Here is a 19,737-nt window from a genome sequence, read left to right as displayed (position 1 = left end):
TTCAAAAGCTTTTGGAGGTATGCTTCGTAAATTGTTGTAATCTAAAAATCTTGGACAATGAATATGAAATAACATCAACTACAAACAAAATATGAATTAATCGGTAAATTAGTATAGGCCTAGTTTGGGATGTTTCCTTTCCTTAAACCAAATGTTGTATTGTAACATCACCCCGTTTTGGACTTTTGGAACACTTTGAGTGGATTCTGCGCCGTAATAATAATCCATATGCTACAATGTTATCATCATCAAAATAACCTTTTACTTACATGCTGCTTCCGCTTGAAACATTTTTGAAAGTTCCTGTTGAAATTTGTAAAAGACGACTAACTGTAACAAATCTGTTAAAAAATTTAAAAAATACAGAAATCCCATTTCACTAGAATGGTACAACCTTTGTTGTTCTAATTCTTGTTGGATGTGGGTGTATAACAATATAGTATTTATGGTACTTTCAGAGTATCATCCTTACTTACAAGTTGACGCCAAAATGTCCTGGCAATGCAAATGCATTTTCACAAAGCTCTTGGAGTTCCTTTTCGTATTGGATACGCCTGTAACTCAAAAACGAGAAAGAAAACAGAACAGGTACTAAAGCATGGAAAACATGCAAATATCTAAAAAGTCCATCAAGGTATATTCAAAAAAGAAAAGTGAAAAGTATTCATAAAAGAAAACAAATAACTATTTGTATGAAAATAATATACAACGTGCACAAAAGCAGCATTTTCCTATACAAAATCTCACGAAAGCAGTTAAATCAAATGAACGGAAAAAGAATGTAATATATCAAGCGACAAATCAAAACACTACCAGAGCTATTTAATTGAAAAACGAAGACTACAATAACATGAACAATAATTGAACTAAATTATTTAAACAGAAAAGTAAGAAGACCAAGATACATACAGACAAAAAACACGAAACAAACCATCCTTCCTATGACAGAGGAAAATGTCAAAACATAGTGGAAAGCGTAAGTAAGTGGCATGTCAAAATACACTGACCGTCACTGAGAGTAGACGTGTTCACGGCGCTGCTACTGTGGTCGACGTAGCTCAGTTTTAACTTGATTTTCTTTCTTTTTACTGTGGTGTCTGTGGACGTTCATTAGTCAGTCTGATATAGTTTCTGTGGATTTGTTCTTGTATGTGTAGTTGTGTTTGTCATTATTATCAGTCGTCATTACAATTTGTGGATTCGGGGATGAAACGGTTAACATACTCACCTGACGATCTACGTTCTATGCGACAAAACCGACTACCAAAGCAGGTATTGATTGGTTTACCTAAAGTTTACATGCATATACAGAGGAAAAGAGGGAAAACTAAAGGTGTGAGAAAAAGGCTCCGGTCACGTAAGTAAAAATAACCACCCTCATGTAAATCGCCTGACGTGTATACCCTAAAAAAACATCACTCTAGATGTGAACAAGCAAAATGACTAACCATCTAAATAATCTCAATAGCAGCAATAGCAGCTATAGCAGTAACACTCAACAGTGTAATAAGAGCTCATAGCTGTACCCTAGCTATAGATATGCTATTGAGAGCTATATACTATTGAGTTACTGCTATTTAGTTATGCTTATGCTATTGAGTTAGTGCTATTTAATTATAGCTATATGCTATTGAGTTATAAATAATTTCAATAGCAGCTATAGCAGCTATAGCAGTCACAGTGAGTTATTGTTATTTAGTTATAGCTATATGCTATTGAGTTACTGCTATTTAGTTATAGCTGCTATTATTAGCTATATGCTATTGAGCTATATGCTATTGAGTTGCTATTTAGTTATAGCTAAATGCTATTGAGTTACTGCTATTTAGTTATAGCTACTACTATTAGATATATGCTATTGAGTTACTGCTATTTAGTTATAGCTGCTATATGCTATAGAATTTCTGCTAATATATGCTATGGACCAATCCTGCATTAGCTATATGCTATTGAGTTACTGCTATTTAGTTATAGCTGCTATTATTAGCTATATGCTATTGAGTTACTGCTATTTAGTTATAGCTGCTATATGCTATAGAATTTCTGTTATATATGCTATGGACCAATCCTGCGCCTAGATGAAAACATGGCGGTGGAAGTGTTTGTTTTTATGTAAATGAGAAGTACTTTCACCCAAATAATGTACAAATACCGAGATTCTCGTTGTTAGCATTCGTCCTTTCTACATTCCGCACGAGTTTTCCCATGTTATTGATGTTATGGTCTACCTCACAGGAATAATGCAAATCATTGAAATAATACATGATATTAAAAGTCAATCTTCGGATGCATTCATCGCTATCAATGGTGACTTTAATCACTGCACACTTAAGAAAAGCAGCGTACATTATTTTATATTATAAGTAAACTGTCATTCCCGCGGACTAGCTATACTGGACCAGTGTTACACCAATGTTAAAGTTACCAAGCCTAGGAGTCTTAGACCCTAACAGACCACTTGAAACCTAGGAAAATCAAAGTGCAGAAATGGACTAATGAGAATAATGAATGTTCTAATGGGGGCTTTGTATTGTACTGACTGGAATATATTTCTACATCATTCTGGTGACATATCTGAAGTTACTGAAACTGTTTGTGGTTATGTAGAGTTTTGTAAAAATATGTTTAGCCCACCCAATTTTTTTAAATCGTATGCCAATAGCAAGCCTTGGATTACCGGTGAGGTGATAAATGTGTTAGAAAAGAAGAGAACGGCACACAATAATAACAAAACCTAGCTTAAAAACATTCAGAAAAAACTAATTCGTTTCATTTGTAAAGGTAAATTAGCCTACAAAAGAAAAATCGAACACAAACTTATAAATAACGATATCAAACAGGTTTGGAATGACATGCGATTTGTGAGTAGGATCGCTAATAGTAAAAAGAAGCACTGCATGCTTACGGATGTTTCTTGCTCTTATGCTAATAAAATTAATTCATTCTTTAACCGTTTTGATACACACAACTTCTCAGAGGACAAGGATATGATCAGACGGATGCTTAATCATGCTTGAGGTCAGTTAGATAGTGTAACGACAAATGAGAGCGAAGTTTGCACACTTTTCAAACGCCTTAACTCGTGTAAGGGTGCTGGTCCCGATAAATTATTGCCTTGCACTCCTAAATCATGTGCTGACCAACTAAATTACGTATTGATGAATATCTTTAATATTTGTTTTAGTCGCCAAACTATTCCCAAGATATGGAAAATCTCTTGTATAGTTCCTATTCCAAAGAAATCAGTCATCAAATGCATGAATGACCTAAGACCTATTTCGCTTACGTCAATTGCCATGAAAGTGTGTGAGAAAATTCTAATAAACCGGCTAAGGCCTCTTGTTAAGTATTTTGTTGACCCCCTACAATTTGCATAATTATTCCAGCAAATGTAGCACGGAACACTCACTGGTATACAAATTAAATAAATTATATTCACATTTAGATAATTATTGTAAAGGTAACAACGTAAGGATAATGTACTACGATTTCTCATCAGCATTCAATACGATACAACCCCATCTCCTAAAGTACGATAACGACAGTCATTATAGGACTGAAATTGTTAACTTTGTTAAGTATTGTGATGATAACTACCTTAAACTTAATACTACCAAAACTAACTTGATTTTGGCAAAAATAAATTAGAGACTGAAGAGGTCATAATTAATAATACTCGTGTTGAAAGGGTAACCATATATAAATATTTAGGGGTCGTTTTCGATGATCAACTTAAATGGGGATCATAGATATTGTAATGAAAAAAACTTAACACTCGTTTGTATTGCCTTCGTAAAATGTACGACTTTCATGTCAGACGTGAAATACATACTATGTTCTACCAATCCGTTATTTGTGGTGGTATATGTGCGCATTGTATTGCAGTGTGGGGTAGTAGCGCGTTGAAAGAGGACATTGTGAGGATCGATCATATAACAAAGAAAGTAGGTAATTTAATTGGCTTTAGTCTGCAAATTGTTGAGTCTGTTCACCACACACGTGTGATGAGATTGTTCACGTGTATCCTAGATGATAATATTCATCTACTTCATGATAGGCTGATCAGTTCTATTATACCTAGAAGTGGTATGTGACTGCCATACTCCCTCACCAATCGTTATCGTTATTCATTTGTCTCAATGAGCATCAAGTTTTTAAATAATGAATTATATGAGATGAGAGAATGCACAGTAACACATTGAAATAAAAATATATAAGAATAGTGATAGTAATAATAATTACAATAATGACGACGAAAATGATGATATTTTTTAATTGTATTTTATGAATGTTAGTATTGGGGTGTGTTTCTAAATATATTTACTTGTACATCTCTTCTCTTTATATGTATTGTTTTTATGGTACTTTTTATAATAATCATTTCTATGTAAAGCTTCTTATATTGATATTTGTATATATACACATAGGCCTATTTTAATAGTTTTAACTCTGAGCAAAATTAATGAATTTCTCCTTGGGAGATTAATACAATTATTCTTGTTCTGATTCTGATTCTGTCCACAGATACAGTTTCACCGCCAACTGTGACGTCGGTGAAGTGTGCTGAGTTAGTTAGATGAGTTTTCACTGTTGGTAACATACAATAGATAGAAATCCACATTTTTATTTTTTACAAATTTTAAAATTTTTTTATTTTGCCTATCTGGATATTGTGTTTCTTCAAATAACAGACTAAATATTTTTGCAAATTTAAACCTAATTCAGGTCAAATTAGCAATTTTAATGACGGGAACATATCTCTTGTATGTAACAACAAATTCAAGAGGTAGATTTTGCAAAGCACACCTGACGGCACAGTAATTACGGCGACGGCTGTACGGCGAGCGCGCGCAACGATATCGTAAAACTCGAAATTGTTCTGTACATCCTTAATACGTTGTAAAACTATGGTTCTTGGTAAAGTTGTCCTTTAAGTTCGACTAAAATGTCGTCCGGACAAGAAATGTTTCTGTAATCTCTCGAACAGTTATATGGGTTTAAACAAGTTTACATAAAAAAAGAATACTGAGTGTATGATGATAATCTGTACATGATTTTCCAATAGTTGTCGAATAAATAAATCCAATTCAAAAACATAGACAGATATTAATTTTTGTCGATATTGTGTTTACAATCTTCAGTTCAGACCTAATGATGTGGTGATAATAATTAAGTGTACTTAGAAAACTCAGAAAACTTACAGTACTGACAACCTTGTCTGGTTTGTAAAAGTAAAGGGTTCAATGTCTTGTATACGGTTATACGATATATGTCTGAAAAATACAATAATTAGTTTAGTGATAGTCTGGAGCACTTACGCAAATTGTACCTCAAGAATGTAACTTTAAAATGATAATGATGACGACGACGATGACTTGGTGATGCACAGTAGTAGCAGTAGTGGTAGTATTAAACCCTAAATATTTTATTTATAAGTTCTATTTTCCTTTTTTCAATGATTGCCATGTTAATGGATGGGCATAATGGTAAATGAAGTGCACCATGTTCTAGAAATGGATGTGTATATGGCATGTCATTGTGAGAGTCTAACAAATACGCAGGTTATATTATATATCCTGGATTTATAATATAAACGTTGTATGTTGTGAAACCTCTGTAGGCGCTGACCATACAGTAGAAACTGATGGAGAAAAAAACAACCAAACCCAAACCGAAGTATGGGGATACGCCCTTGTCGGTAACCAGGGTTCGATCTAAATTGAACCCCGGTGAGCACAAATTGCGGTTCGGTCATCCCGAACTCTAACGCCTCCTACCCTAGTAAAGAAACTGAAATTCATAAAGTGAATAGGTTTAAAGAATTCTTAAGTTAAGGAAGACATAAAGTTTGTTTCCCTGTTCACACTTTTAAATATTATTGTACTTTGATTGATGTATTATATTTTCTTATGTATTTAATAATTATGGGCACATGAGATTACTATACCTCCATCCGGTTCGGGATATATGTTATATGAAATTATCATGGATTAAGGAATTTAGCACAGCATGGCGCCAATTGCATGCTCCATCGACGATGACTTGCTGTCCGTGGCGGTCTTTAATGTTATTGTATACTATAATGCATGCTCGATCGATTTTGCTAGCGGGGAAACGGCCGAGGATTTGCAGTTGCAAATTAAAAGGTGCCCCAGTTCGAACGGCACTGCTATCGGACTTGCGGTTTAGGAGGAGATAGGGGAACACAGTTTGACTTACAGTATACATTATTGATTGATTGATGATGATATGCATACAATGTGTGTGACGTATGGTAAACAAAAAAAAGAAACAAACTTACAGCGTAGATAAGAATGGAGAACCTTTAAACGTAGTGTTTCTTAGCACAGTTATTTTGTTGTGATTGACAAGTCTAAATAAACAAGATATAAAGCATTAGTATTAGGAGGAAAACATGTTGTGTTGTATTCAGTTTAGAGGTCAAGTAACATTTGTAATACACGATACACTCGGAAACACTGAAAATACTACTAGCATCTAGACATGTCACATAGTTTTTGATTAGAACGTCTAGATTATCCTATTTTACATTGATGCAGTATTTCCTTTACTGGAAAGATCATCATTGTATTCTTCTACAACTTATTTATTCACTGGAAACATTACACGAAAGTCGGTAATATGTAGTAATAGGTCAAGAGATTCTGGCCTTTGACGTGTCAACACTATGAGTTTTAGATGTGCGACAACCAAAATCCCATCCTTCTGTCGATAAGTTTTGTTTATGTCTAGGTCCTACGCATTAAAAAATGATTAGCTGCCTGCTCAACCTTCAAACGTTCTTTGCGAGCGGGGTTGGTGAAATCTGTCCACAATAGGTTACTTTTCTGTCCATAATAGGTTACTTTCTGTCCACAATAGGGACTAGAGGGCGCTGTTGTTTGTCCATAATAGGTGACTTTCATAATTGGCTGTCCAAAATAGGTGACTTTTTGTCCACAATAGGGGATTTTATTGGAGTAGTGCGCCATCCATTATGTTGTCCATAATAGGTGATTTTTGTAATGTGTAACTTGTGTAGGAAACTCCATAGCATAGTAGACTAGTAATTAAGTAGCCTGGCCCTAGTATAGGCTAGATAGTGGCCAACCAAGTACTAACTAAACTAGGCCTAGCCTAGGCCCTAGGCCTATATCCTATAGGCCTCCAAGTCTGAGTTAATAGTAGGAAAGTTGTATCGTAAATAATAATTCGCTTTCTGGGAAGAATTATGAATTGCCTTTTGAATTCCAACAAAACCAAAAAAACTATAGTAACCCTTCAACACCTTAAATCCTAATAAAAGTTTAAATGTAATTCAAACAAGTCTTCAATAGAGTCTTCAAATAGGTTTTGAGAGAAAAAATCCTATTAAAGTGTGATTTTCCGGTTTTTTTTAATTGTTGTATGAAATTTTTATTCTGAAATAAAGTGATCAATCAACCAATAGGTAATATTTCTAGCACTTTCAAACTATAAAAATAAGGTAGGCCCTATGTCCCAAGTGTGTCTAAAATCACTTTCCTTGTTGTTTTCCTTTGTATACTCCTTGTTGTTTTCCTTTGTATACTTTTTATTCTCTAAACATAATATTTCTCAAATGGTGCCCACACTACAATCTAACCACTAGGAGTAATAGAGCTTTGTTCAACTTGACCAAGACATATTTTATATAATGCATGTAACAAGACGTAAAGACAAGTGGAATTACTCAAGAATCAGACAATGTTCACTAAGTTACAGTGTGTATGTAAATAGTTTGAGAGAATATTATGGCACATTGTACAGGATTTAAGGTTTTAAGATTGTTGACATTTGCTCATTTAGCAATTAAACATAATCTATTTGAAGCATTATACAATCATTATTTTTATAGGACGTGATAAGGTGTGATCATCAGCAAATTAAAAAAGAAGAAATATTATTTACAATATCACCAACTTTGACTTGCGCTTTATTTAAAATAAAATCTGTAATCCATTGGTGTTTTCACCAACAGCTACTGAGTTATTAAGTTCTTTTTATTAGACACCGTCCAGTGCAGAAGAAAAGTCAAGAAAACAAAAATTAAAATGTTTACAGCCTTTAACTGTGCCCATGAATGAAAACCTTAGAAAGTAAAAGTTCAATATTAATATTATACATTTGTTTAATTCCAAACTGAAAAAATGTAATTAGTATATTATTATACTATTCTAGATACATCAAAGCAATTTCTCAACAATCTTACAAATTATAGGAGTTAAAGACGCTTGACAACAGCTTTTCATTTCATCTTTGGGTTTTCCATTCCTTTTGTAAATATGTAGGCTTACAACATTTGAATCTTCCTATTGTTTTAGTAAAATACGTTTTTATACCTTTATACCTTTAATTCCTGATGATAGTCCACATAGGTTATATAGATATATGATAATGTTTTCTCTTTACCGTTAATTTTTTGTTTTTTTTGTTTTGTTAACAGTAATAATAAAAATCAACTTTATCAATTTAATATTGCAAAAGACATCAGAGTTCAACACTTCATTTCGTCATTTTAGGTCGTCCCTTGTTTCAAAATCCATGACAAATCATCCCAGTCAGTAGTCAATCAACAGCAGCAGTTCTCATCCATTTATTATATTGTTGTTTAATTAAATGAATCAATTTTAATGTTTAAAGATGTATTGTCCCCCTGAAAAAATAATTCTTAAAAAATTTTCCATTCCATTTTATTGTAACATAATAGTTATCCACATTGACCAAAAATTAGATTGAAAAAAAATGTATTACCTGAAAAAATGTAATTTAAAGCAAAAAATGGTCAAATTGGCTGATAGCCAATGGATTTTTGGTTGAATTTAACCATTTATTTTGTCATTTTACAAGTGAAAACATTATTTTTTTTTTGTTTTTTTTTTCGATTAACTTTATTAAAACTACAAAATAACATATTCAAAGTCTGATTGAATTAATTTTTCATGTTTTTGAGGGACAATACATCTTTAATAATGAAGCAAAATAAATATTATTTTGAATCATTAGGAATACGACAATAAATCCAGTTTACATACACGCAGTGTACAATCAACAATTTTGTTCTGTATTCTAAATTTATTCATAATCTAAATCACATTCAAAAATACTGAATTATATTAATTTTAAAAGTGTAAAAATATGGTTAAACTACAATTTAAAAAATAGCAAAGATAAAAAAAATACACCATAATTATTATGTTTATTACTATAAGTATTGACCGATGATGATATGATCAAAGATATTATGTTGAAATGATGTACCTTTTCATTTCAGCAGGATATATGGGCAGAATATCAAACATCTGTATGCCTATAATAAAAAAAAGGAAATAGTTAAACACTATAATAATGTTTAGGTATTGTATAATAAAAGTAACTTCAATCTTAGTAATGCTGAGTCAAATTGTCATGTTGTATGGTGGGACACAATTATGTTTAAATATTTTATTGCATTTAAAAAAAAGATATGTAGGATTGTTTTACTAAATTTATGTTTATGCCAGTTGTCAGAGTAAATTATTACCATACTCACTATATAAAAACTTATATTAAATGTTTAAAGATAAAGGCTTTATTGAATGAATGCTTTAATAATATAACATTTAATTAAATTTTGAAATATTTTCTGCATGAATTTGTCAGTGGATTTATCTATTCTTTGTATGGTGATTGTAATGTTTATAATGAATGGAAATAAACAAAGAAATATCTACTTTTATTTTCCTAGCAAAGCAAATGAATAGAACATTTCAAATGTATTGTCAGTAAGTTTTTCTACTACGGTACTGATAATATTCAGTTTGTCTCATTTGTATCCTCCTTTTCGAGATTACTTTTGCAAACAAATACTGTTTTGAAATAGGCTTCTTTTTGGGATTTCACAGTATCTTGAGAAAAATCTCCTAAAAGATGTAGTGGGTTATATGTAAAGTATTTTTCTTCAATTGTAGGTTGGGCCTATCTGTTACTTACCCTAGTTAATAGACATTTCCATGCTACTGTACTATAACATTGATCAGAAGATACACTGTACACAATCTGTAATACACGCAAAAAATATGGGAAAACAATTGTGAGATTTAAATAGATGACAGTCACATAATTAATAACACAGTAACACTAGCTCTGGTTCTACTATACTGCCAACCTATTAACTGTCCGAACTGTCTGGATAAGACTCGTTCATTCACAAAATAATAAAAAAAACAAACATTTTAATACTTCAATAGTTCAATCTAGCAATCTAGATGTTTGTGATTTGAAGATTTCGGTCTTCAAAGTATAGTAGCGGTGGCAGTAGTAAAAGACCGTATTAAATAGTGACTAGGCCTCTAGTCATTTAGTCCGCCAGTGACCTGCAGAATAGGCAATATAGTTACGAGTAAAATAGTATGTTAGTCTGTATATATATTCATATTATATTAATAAATAATAAAAAAACAAACAAACAAGATAACTGAGGCTAGGCCTAGTTGTTTGTAGTAGGAAACATATCTACCTAATATGGAGCCCATGTCATTTGTATTCCTGTAAGCAGGGAGGTACCCTGCTGCTGTATCTAAGCTAGGCCTAGCCCTAGGCTAGTAGTAGTAGGCCTATAGTATAGAGGTAGTCTAACTAACAGGACTAGGCCCTAGGCCTAGGCTAGAGAGACCCCTAGGCTAGAGAGACTTAAATAATATACTAATTAGGCCTAGCCTAGGTCGGTAGCCTCAACTCAAAGTCTGAAGAGAAAGCAAATTAGTATTACTTCTACTCGCGAAACAAACTACGTACGTACGTACGTACGAGAGTACGCCAAAAAAATTACCTATTATGGACAACACAATGGATGGCGCACTACTCCAATAAAATCCCCTATTGTGGACAAAAAGTCACCTATTTTGGACAGCCAATTATGAAAGTCACCTATTATGGACAAACAATAGCGCCCTCTAGTCCCTATTGTGGACAGAAAGTAACCTATTATGGACAAACAACAGCGCCCTCTAGTCCCTATTGTGGACAGAAAGTAACCTATTATGGACAGAAAAGTAACCTATTGTGGACAGATTTCACCAACCCTATTGTTCTTTGCCTTGTTCTTGATTTCTTGTAGGATGGGCCTAGAGTTATTAGGACTTGATAAGAGAATAATTGGATAGAATACACGATTACAGTTTAGTTTAATATTAGGCTACTATTAATTGGGTAATATAAATGCTATTACAGAAAATACAATGTTAAATGACGTTAATGTAACTTACATCGTATGAAGATAAGGAAGGTCATTAAAAGCTGTTGATATATCCGTCAACAAGTTATTTTCTGCAAGTCTACAATATCAGATAAATTAAAAATGTCAATGAGTTAATAGTACTTCAGAAAGAATGCACGTTATGTTACTCTATAATAAATATTATATATTAATGTCAATTGCAACATGATTAGTAACAACATTATTTGCTCAGCTAATTGGAATACCACAAAATAATGTGTGTGTTACCATCGAATAGGTATGTTACAATTATAAAAACTCGTCTTTTTTAAATATAATTTGGCATGGACTAAAAAAAGTATACTCATATAATAACTTTTGCAAAGAGCTGGTATAAATAATCAAGAAGGTAATACAGGAATGATAATAATAATAGATCCTAATTCGATTTACTTTGAATAATACGCACGTACATGATACTTACATACTATGAATTGTCTTTGGAAATCTCGGCAAATTACTAAGGAAGTTATTATTAAGGTTTCTGTAAATACAAAATTATATATTGTTTGAAGGTTTGCATGGCGAAATCGAATGTTGATATAAAGTTTGCGGTACACCACGTGTATTAGTTCTGAAAAGAACTGTTGAGTTTCTCGACGTTTCGATCAATATACTCTGATCGTCCTCAGGAGTGAGAATGCAGAAAGTCCAGGAAACTTGGAATATAAGTGGGAATTAGGGTGGGACTGGTGTGAAAGCCAGAAACAATGGCAAGTTCACACAGTGGGAGGGATTGAAACTAGCTATAGCAGAGCATTGTTTCTCAAGAACAATAGTGAATGAAAACTTGCTATAGAAGAGCATTGTTTCTGATAGGTGTGAAAAGCAGAGTGTCGTCTACATATCGATACATGGCTTCGATATGTAGACGACACTTTTATCATCTGGCAGCACAACAAGGTGGACTTAGATAGTTTTCTAATACACCTCAACTCTCAACACTCATCAATAGTTATGCATTCTCACAAACAACAACACCGAGTTAATTGGAAAGATGCTGAACTAATTGCTACCGTTCCTTCTTGGCATTCCAGACGAACCAGGGAAGCTATTGAAATCTACAAACACAACACTGTTCATCAAGATATTGGATTTGTTATTAGTGACATTTGGCTATCTTTATTCAACAAGAATCTTCATCGACAGTAAACAATGCCATAGTTTCTGGCCAGTTTACATTTCACAACCCAGTCTGGACACATGGTCTTGTTTGGCCAGTCCACACCCAACTTTGAGACAATGCTATTGTTTTTAGCTTGTCTCACCCTGCTTTTCACACCTATCAGAAACAATGCTCTGCTATAGCTAGTTTCAATCCCTCCCACTGTGTGAACTTGCCATTGTTTCTGGCTTTCACACCAGTTCCACCCTTCCCACTTATATTCCAAGTTTCCTGGACTTTCTGCATTCTCACTCCTGAGGACGATCAAAGTATATTGATCGAAACGTCGAGAAACTCAACAGTTCTTTTCAGAACTAATACACGTGGTGTACCGCAAACTTTATATCTACAAAATTATAGTAATGTAATTTTGATTTCATCAATAGACAAATGAAACAGATTTGATTAAACTAATAAAACTAACTAAAATCAGTATTTATATGGCAATACAGACAACTTTTATTTTATTGGGTTCTTGAGAAGAAAACAGTATTGCATAATATTATTTATTAAGTAGATAAATTAAACTGTTGATCTCAACACAAAATGAATGATTTTTTTTCTACCAGCTGCATATTTCTTTAATGGATTAATCCGTTGGAGAGGGGACTTAATAACGTCAACACCGGGTAAAAAAAATTGTTAAGGCCAACTAATAGTGGCACCACACCAAAAGACAAATTGATTAAAAAAAGAGGACTGGACCTTATGTACTCGATACCTATTATATATGTAACACCAGTAGAGGCCATTGCAAAGAACGTTACATGGCCGAGACAGAACGTTCTCTAAAGCTTTTTCTACCCAATCAAACTAGTTTGAAAGGGCCCAAATATAGTAATGGTAATATGATGTCATCATGTCCATATATGGGCACATCGAATCGACAGAGCTTTATAGCTATATTTTTGGAATATAGACGGCCAATCTCCACTTCATCTGAAGGCTATCAACATATTCATATTGAATCACCATGACTGTCACAAGTGACATAAAGTTGTGTATATATTTTGCAAGTCATTCTCACTTTTCCTTTTGTTTTCACTATTTGAACCTTTCTTTTGTTTTAGGAAGCTATTGTGTGGAGCCAGTGGAGCAGAGTTTTTGTGTTGCAGAGAAGGATTGTGTGGTGTTTGCTGATTGGAGGAGAGGTATAAGAGTTAAGTTAGTGTGTGAGTTGCTGATTGGTGGAGAAGGATAAGGTGGTGATATGTGGATAATTGAGGGAATTTTGAGGGAGATGGAAATTGAGAGGAGACAGAGAAGGAGGGCTATGTTATGTTAAGCCAGAAAGAGATATACATGAAGTTAATAAATTGTGAGTTGGAGATAATTATGGTGATATAGAGCTGAAGCAGAAAGGAAATAAAGTGATATACATGAAGTTAATAAATTGTGAGTTGGAAGTAATACTATAAGGCTGTACTTAAATGTAGAACTGTTAATTGTTGAGATTACTGAGGATTAATTTAAATTGTGAATGTAAATTGACGGAAGAAATAACTGTTGGAAACAGCAGAAGTTGTTGCATGTAAAGAATTGTTTGGAAATATTGAAGAGTAACTGGATTGATACTGATATTATTTTACGTGGAAAAGGAGAAAGAAATAATTGGTCGGGGAGCGGATTGCAGGGCAGAACGACATCAAGAAACATTTTAACTTTATATTTGATTTATTTATATGTCAGAAAATAGGAAGAATTATAATTGATAATACAAGCAGAACGGGAGCAGAGGCGTGGGAGTTGTTTATTTGCAGAATCGTTTTAACTTTTATCTTTCTAATTTGTTTTGTGTCAGCGTAGGAGAGAAGGCAAGAAGGAACGATATTGTGGACATTTATTATTGTTTAATTATTCATCTTGTGATATTATTGTATTTGAAAGGGGGGGTTTCGGGGATTTATTTAAAAATAAGAAGATTGTTGATATTTTGTTTGGAAGGATTGGGAAATTTGGGAAATTGCATAAAGTTTGTGGGGAATAGGAATACGGTATCATTGTTTGAGAATTGGTTGGGTTTTTTTTTGGGGGTTTGAATTATAAAAGAAAGAATTGGTTGTCAAAGATTATTATTAAATTTTACTTTTTACATTTATATGTGTACAGTTGTGGCTATTTACCGTTGTTCATCGTTGGTTACCAGCAATTACATGTCCGAAAGAGCCGTAATTGCGGCTGTGTGACATTTATGGGGGCTCATCCGGGAATTGAACATGGATGGATAAAGTGAACATTCAGACAGTTCTACGCTGGTTTGAACATGAAGTCTTCCATTTTGTGTTGATATCAACAGTTTAATTCCACTACTTGATATGTACTAACACAGATGATTCGTCATGTTAATAATAATTATAATATTAATATTAATTGATAAACAAATAGAAACCTTACATATCAACAAGTTCATGTAGATTTAACAACTCTTTATCGTCGATTTCCATCAGGTTGTTACCGCTCATGTAACTATAATATTCAACCAACAACTATATTTATGTGTCATAGAAATAATAATTGTACAACTATACTATAATACAGCGTAAAATAGGGGATATTACATTATCCACTTTTATTCTAATTGTTTGAAATAACGAAAATAAAACGTATGAAAGATTGTCTGAGCAATAACATATTACAATTTAGAAGAAAATTGAACACATAGAAGCGAGTTGCGTGCTCTTTTAAATGTTTAGTAGACCTATTACGAAAAAAACGAAACGCTCAAAATGGCCTAAATTTTGAATTAGAAACTGATTTGCGTGCACTTTGTGTACAATGATCCTTTACTTGAATTTATTTATTATTTCTCGTGGCGTAGTCAGGTGATCGCACTGATAATATTCTCATGGCCAGTTTTTATTATCGGAAAGATATTTTGAAATTTGAAATAATCGTTACACAAAATCTGTACAGAAAGAAACACATAAGAAGAATATTAAAGAAATGTGGTAGTGTATCACCAAAAAAACTGACGTCATTGCCAAACAGTTGATTCATTAGAAACACATTAGTATTTTATCGTTATTTTTTTCAGGTTTGTTGTTCAAGCCAGAAAGTCTTATAACAATGTTGTACAGTACACTTATTCTTTATGAGTACAACGTTTTTAGCCATACGGATACTAATTGTTTATACCTAAATAAATAAATTTAAAATGTTAATACATGGGGATAAATGCGACTAGAACAGATAATATTATGCCGTGTCTCGTCACATATCACAGCTACACGTGACATTTATCGGGAGGTGAATCCCTGGCCAATTGTTATCAATTGTTGTCAATAATACAATACACTGAATTACTAATACTTTGTGTTTTGTATAATTGTATTTTTTCTCGTTTAATAAAAGAACTTAACCACCTTTGTAGAACAGTAACAATAAACCAAATTCTTCCTTGCTGTCCAATTGCTCTTGGAACATAGTATACGTTGGCTTTTAATTTTGCTTAGTATGCGAGATATATTTGAGTAGTGTAAGCCTAATGTGTAGGACAACGAAGTATTTGGTAAACTTGTCAAGCATATCTATGGACCCATACCATTTTATTCTTAATAATTCTAGCTGCATCATAATAACTAGCTTTGGCTAGTGAAACCACCCTCTTAATGGTATACAGTATGGTTGGTTGAAAAAAAAATCAAGTATTTTGCATTACTTTATTTAAACTTTAGGTCTCTGGCCCATGTTTTTTACAATAAGTAAAATAAGTTCTAAAAGTAGAAGGTTAGCTCTCTTCGCTCACCCTTTATCTTGGAATGTTAAATAATGACTCGGGTAAAAACCCAAAAGAAGGACGTTCTGGTCCATTTTTGTAAGTCGGTTTACCATATAATTATTGAAATGCTGTAGTAAAGAAATATAATTGAATTTTAGGTGATAAAATATAGGTGATATTTTTAATAATAAAATCACCAACAAACTGACGTCATTACCAATGTTAACAGGAAACATTTGAATCTTTATAAACACTATTATTACTAGTATTTCAACGTTATTTTGTGTTTAATCAAAAAGGCAATTTTTCAATGCGTTTGTGAAGAATAATGTAAAGAATATATATAGTATGAAGTGTGGTGGCCCGAAAGGCTATATTCAAGAATATTTTTAATGCTTTATTTTCCTGATAAACCAACAGTAAACTGTCTGTAAATGAGAGAGTGAGCCCTATTTTAAAATGAAACTTTGATTTTTTTTATCCTCTAAAGACTATTTTTGTTTTAACAAACGATATTATTAAAGCGAACTGGTAAAAAAATGATAATGGAATACAGTAGTGTACTATAACTGTAAAACATCGAACTTTACTGTTTATTAGTGAAAGTGAAAACTTATAGAATCAACTTTTTTATTTATTTAAAAACATTCTTAAAACGTAAAACTTACAGAACTCGTGTATTTACTGAAATTCCATCAGGCCATGCATTGAGTCCACGGTTTGTACAATTTACTGTTTGTGTTCTTTCTGTACATTCACAAACTGCCTTCACATTAGTATCATTACTACATGCAACCTCAGCACATTTTGAGGAATCCACCAATAAAAACAAGAATAATATCAATGAATTATGAGACATCATCTTCAACATTGTTGCAGGTAAATGCGAATATAGACTGTCTCTACGACAGTTATAGATTGTTAGAAACTTTACAAAGGACAATGTTAATTGTATTATATGAACCAATACAATCCAACTGTTGCAGGGTTTATTCATGTTTATTTATAGAAAAACTATTCATTTTAACCAATACAGAACAAGGTCCGGGTTTAACGCTCTTTTAATAATGTCTGCTATTTATTATACTTGTTTTGACGTAGGGCACTACGCATATCGTATTTTATTTCCTTGTCGCTACAATGTTTAAAATTATAATGTAGGAATGAAATCAAGTTTATAACAAAATTTAACTAACATTAATTGTTTTTCTTTTCTAATAAACAGAGTGACATAAGAAGCAATCAAAAAAGTTAAATAATAATGTTTAACCCTTCTAACCCTCACCCTTTCACTGGGAGTAGAGAATAACCTATGCATATTCAATAATGGCCATTATGACACCTATTTACTAGATTATAGAGTGTCTCTTTATATAAGCATATCTATTAAATTCACCACTTCACCTTTTGTTCTTTGGCCACAATAGTAATTGTACAATAAATTGTTAATTGTTAACCAAATAGTCTTGAGATTTATTTAGGAACAAAACAAAGTGACGACGATGCCAGCCGTGACCTGTCCGATGGATGGATGTCTATACACCATACCGGATAACCTGGGAGATGCCATAGTTCTTGCACTGCTTACTGCACATCAGCTCACACTCTGCTTCTAACCAGACTAAGGTTGAACTTAAAAATAATGCAATGTTAGTAAACAAACTAACAACATCAAACGGCACTATGTGCATTTGTGCGAAGTATCATTAAACAACATTAAATATGTATTGCTATTATGAATTTGTATTTCGAAATAAATATGAAAAAAATGTGTATCATGCTATAATCTAACACATATTGAAAGTAACATCAAATGAAGTAAACTTGTAATGCTCGAACATAGGCACTATCATATGTCACGGAACTACACTATTTTGTGCATTTGCACTTGTTTTTATTGCTTATGTTTCCTTATTTAATCAATCAATCAATCAATCGATGAATTTGAAAACCAACTAAATAATCTGTTTTACTTTCTTTTTATTTGTTGTAATGCATAACATGCATTTTCTACAATAAAGTACCTACATTTTATGGGAAGTACCACATATTACAACTATTCAATATCGTTAACACTCAAGATCAATACAACTTGGTTGAGCTAATCATGAGGGTACGTACTTTGTGTGACTGCGTACAAATGACATGTTCTATTGATTAGCAATTCTATTTTTAATATTTTACGAATGTTCAAACAGAATAGCGCATTGTGTTCTCTAATTTCCAAAATAATTTATATTGATTGGGATTTTATTTCTAGTTTTTAAGAGAATAATGTATTTTTAAGAGTAAAATGTAATTTAAAATGTGTTCAACTTGAACCCTACAGTAAATAACTAACTAGTAAATATGCACGTATCGATAACGGAATTGTATGTAGCGACAATTTTAGGTTTTTTTTAAAAAAAATATTTTAATAAAGAAGACGTTAGAAGACGTTTACTTAAAGTTAAGTTCGATTAAATGCCTAATAATCTCAACATGTTTATTAAAAAGGAAGAAATAATATAGGAAAATGTTGTTTTAAATTTATATGCATTACTATTATTCTAAACACTAGAGGGTGAGCTCGCTTCGCTCGCTCCCCCTCTAGGAAGTGTAGACGATGGTTCTCGGAATGATAATGTTCTTCTTTTACGTTTTCTGTCGGTTACCATTATTGAAAATGCTTGACATTCGTAAAACTAAACTATTCTGTTTCACAGTGTCTTAGATGATTAATAACATTTTAAAGTATAGTCTTTATTATTTGGTAGGGCCCTTATAGGGCGGAGGTGGGGAGGCGGAGTTCATTTGAGGGAGGGGCTTATTCGAGGGATATATGTTAAATTGTTTATTTTTAATAATATGGTAACATTTATAATCAAATGAAATCCTCTATCTAATAGATATGAAAAGTGGTAAAAAAGAATAACAAATGCTTGGTAAATTGTAGATAACAGTGCGATGAATTCTACTACAAATAGTATAATTGTGTTTATAAATGTGGATGGTTGGACGTTTATTAGATAGTTGGGTTGGCGGGGGGGGGGGGGGGAGGGGGTGGTGATTATTATTCAAAGTGATGTTTTATTGGAGAGGCGTTTATTCAAATAAATATCATCTTAATAAGTATTAATACATTATTTAATTTAAACATCTTTTGAAACTAACTGCCGTGACAGAGTGGGTCGTTTCGGCCCAAGAAAGAAGACATTACGGCTTGCAACATGGGCAGACATCTCGGTCCTAACAGGACACAGATAGCCTACAGTTATTCCTGCCAGCTTACTTAATAAAACTCAGCTATCGGGATTTCACTCGATTAATGTCTTATCATCAAATCTTCATATGTAATATATAATACTATTCCCCATAATATATTCCGATTCTTTATGGCGTATATTTAATTTGATCTTTATTAATTTGCAGTATAATTTTTATTTTTTAACTACTGTACCTTTCACACGCGCGGTCCGTTCCTAAAATAAACAAAAAACTAAAATGGCTATGACTAATGACCAACTTAAGCTCCAGTCCTACTATAGTATCTGTTTTTTTCTTCCGTCTTCCAAAGGGACACTGTATTGATTGATGGAA

General features: G+C 32.7%; 1 long non-coding RNA gene across 1 annotated transcript; it reads right to left on the bottom strand.

Annotated features, from left to right (window-relative positions):
* Positions 1–9,108: 9,108 nt before the first annotated feature.
* Positions 9,109–10,941, bottom strand: LOC144841088 (uncharacterized). The gene is made up of 3 exons (XR_013611990.1): positions 10,829–10,941; positions 9,991–10,056; positions 9,109–9,328 (listed from the first exon to the last, which is right to left on the bottom strand). It is a non-coding gene; the product is annotated as an uncharacterized LOC144841088 (long non-coding RNA).
* Between the last annotated feature and the right edge of the window lie 8,796 nt (positions 10,942–19,737).

This window comes from Antedon bifida, chromosome 4 (genome assembly GCF_963402885.1).
Source record: "Antedon bifida chromosome 4, ecAntBifi1.1, whole genome shotgun sequence".
Taxonomy (NCBI): Eukaryota; Metazoa; Echinodermata; class Crinoidea; order Comatulida; family Antedonidae; genus Antedon; species Antedon bifida.
The sequence above is the reverse complement of the archived record's forward strand: the minus strand, read 5'-3'. Positions and strand labels throughout refer to the sequence as shown.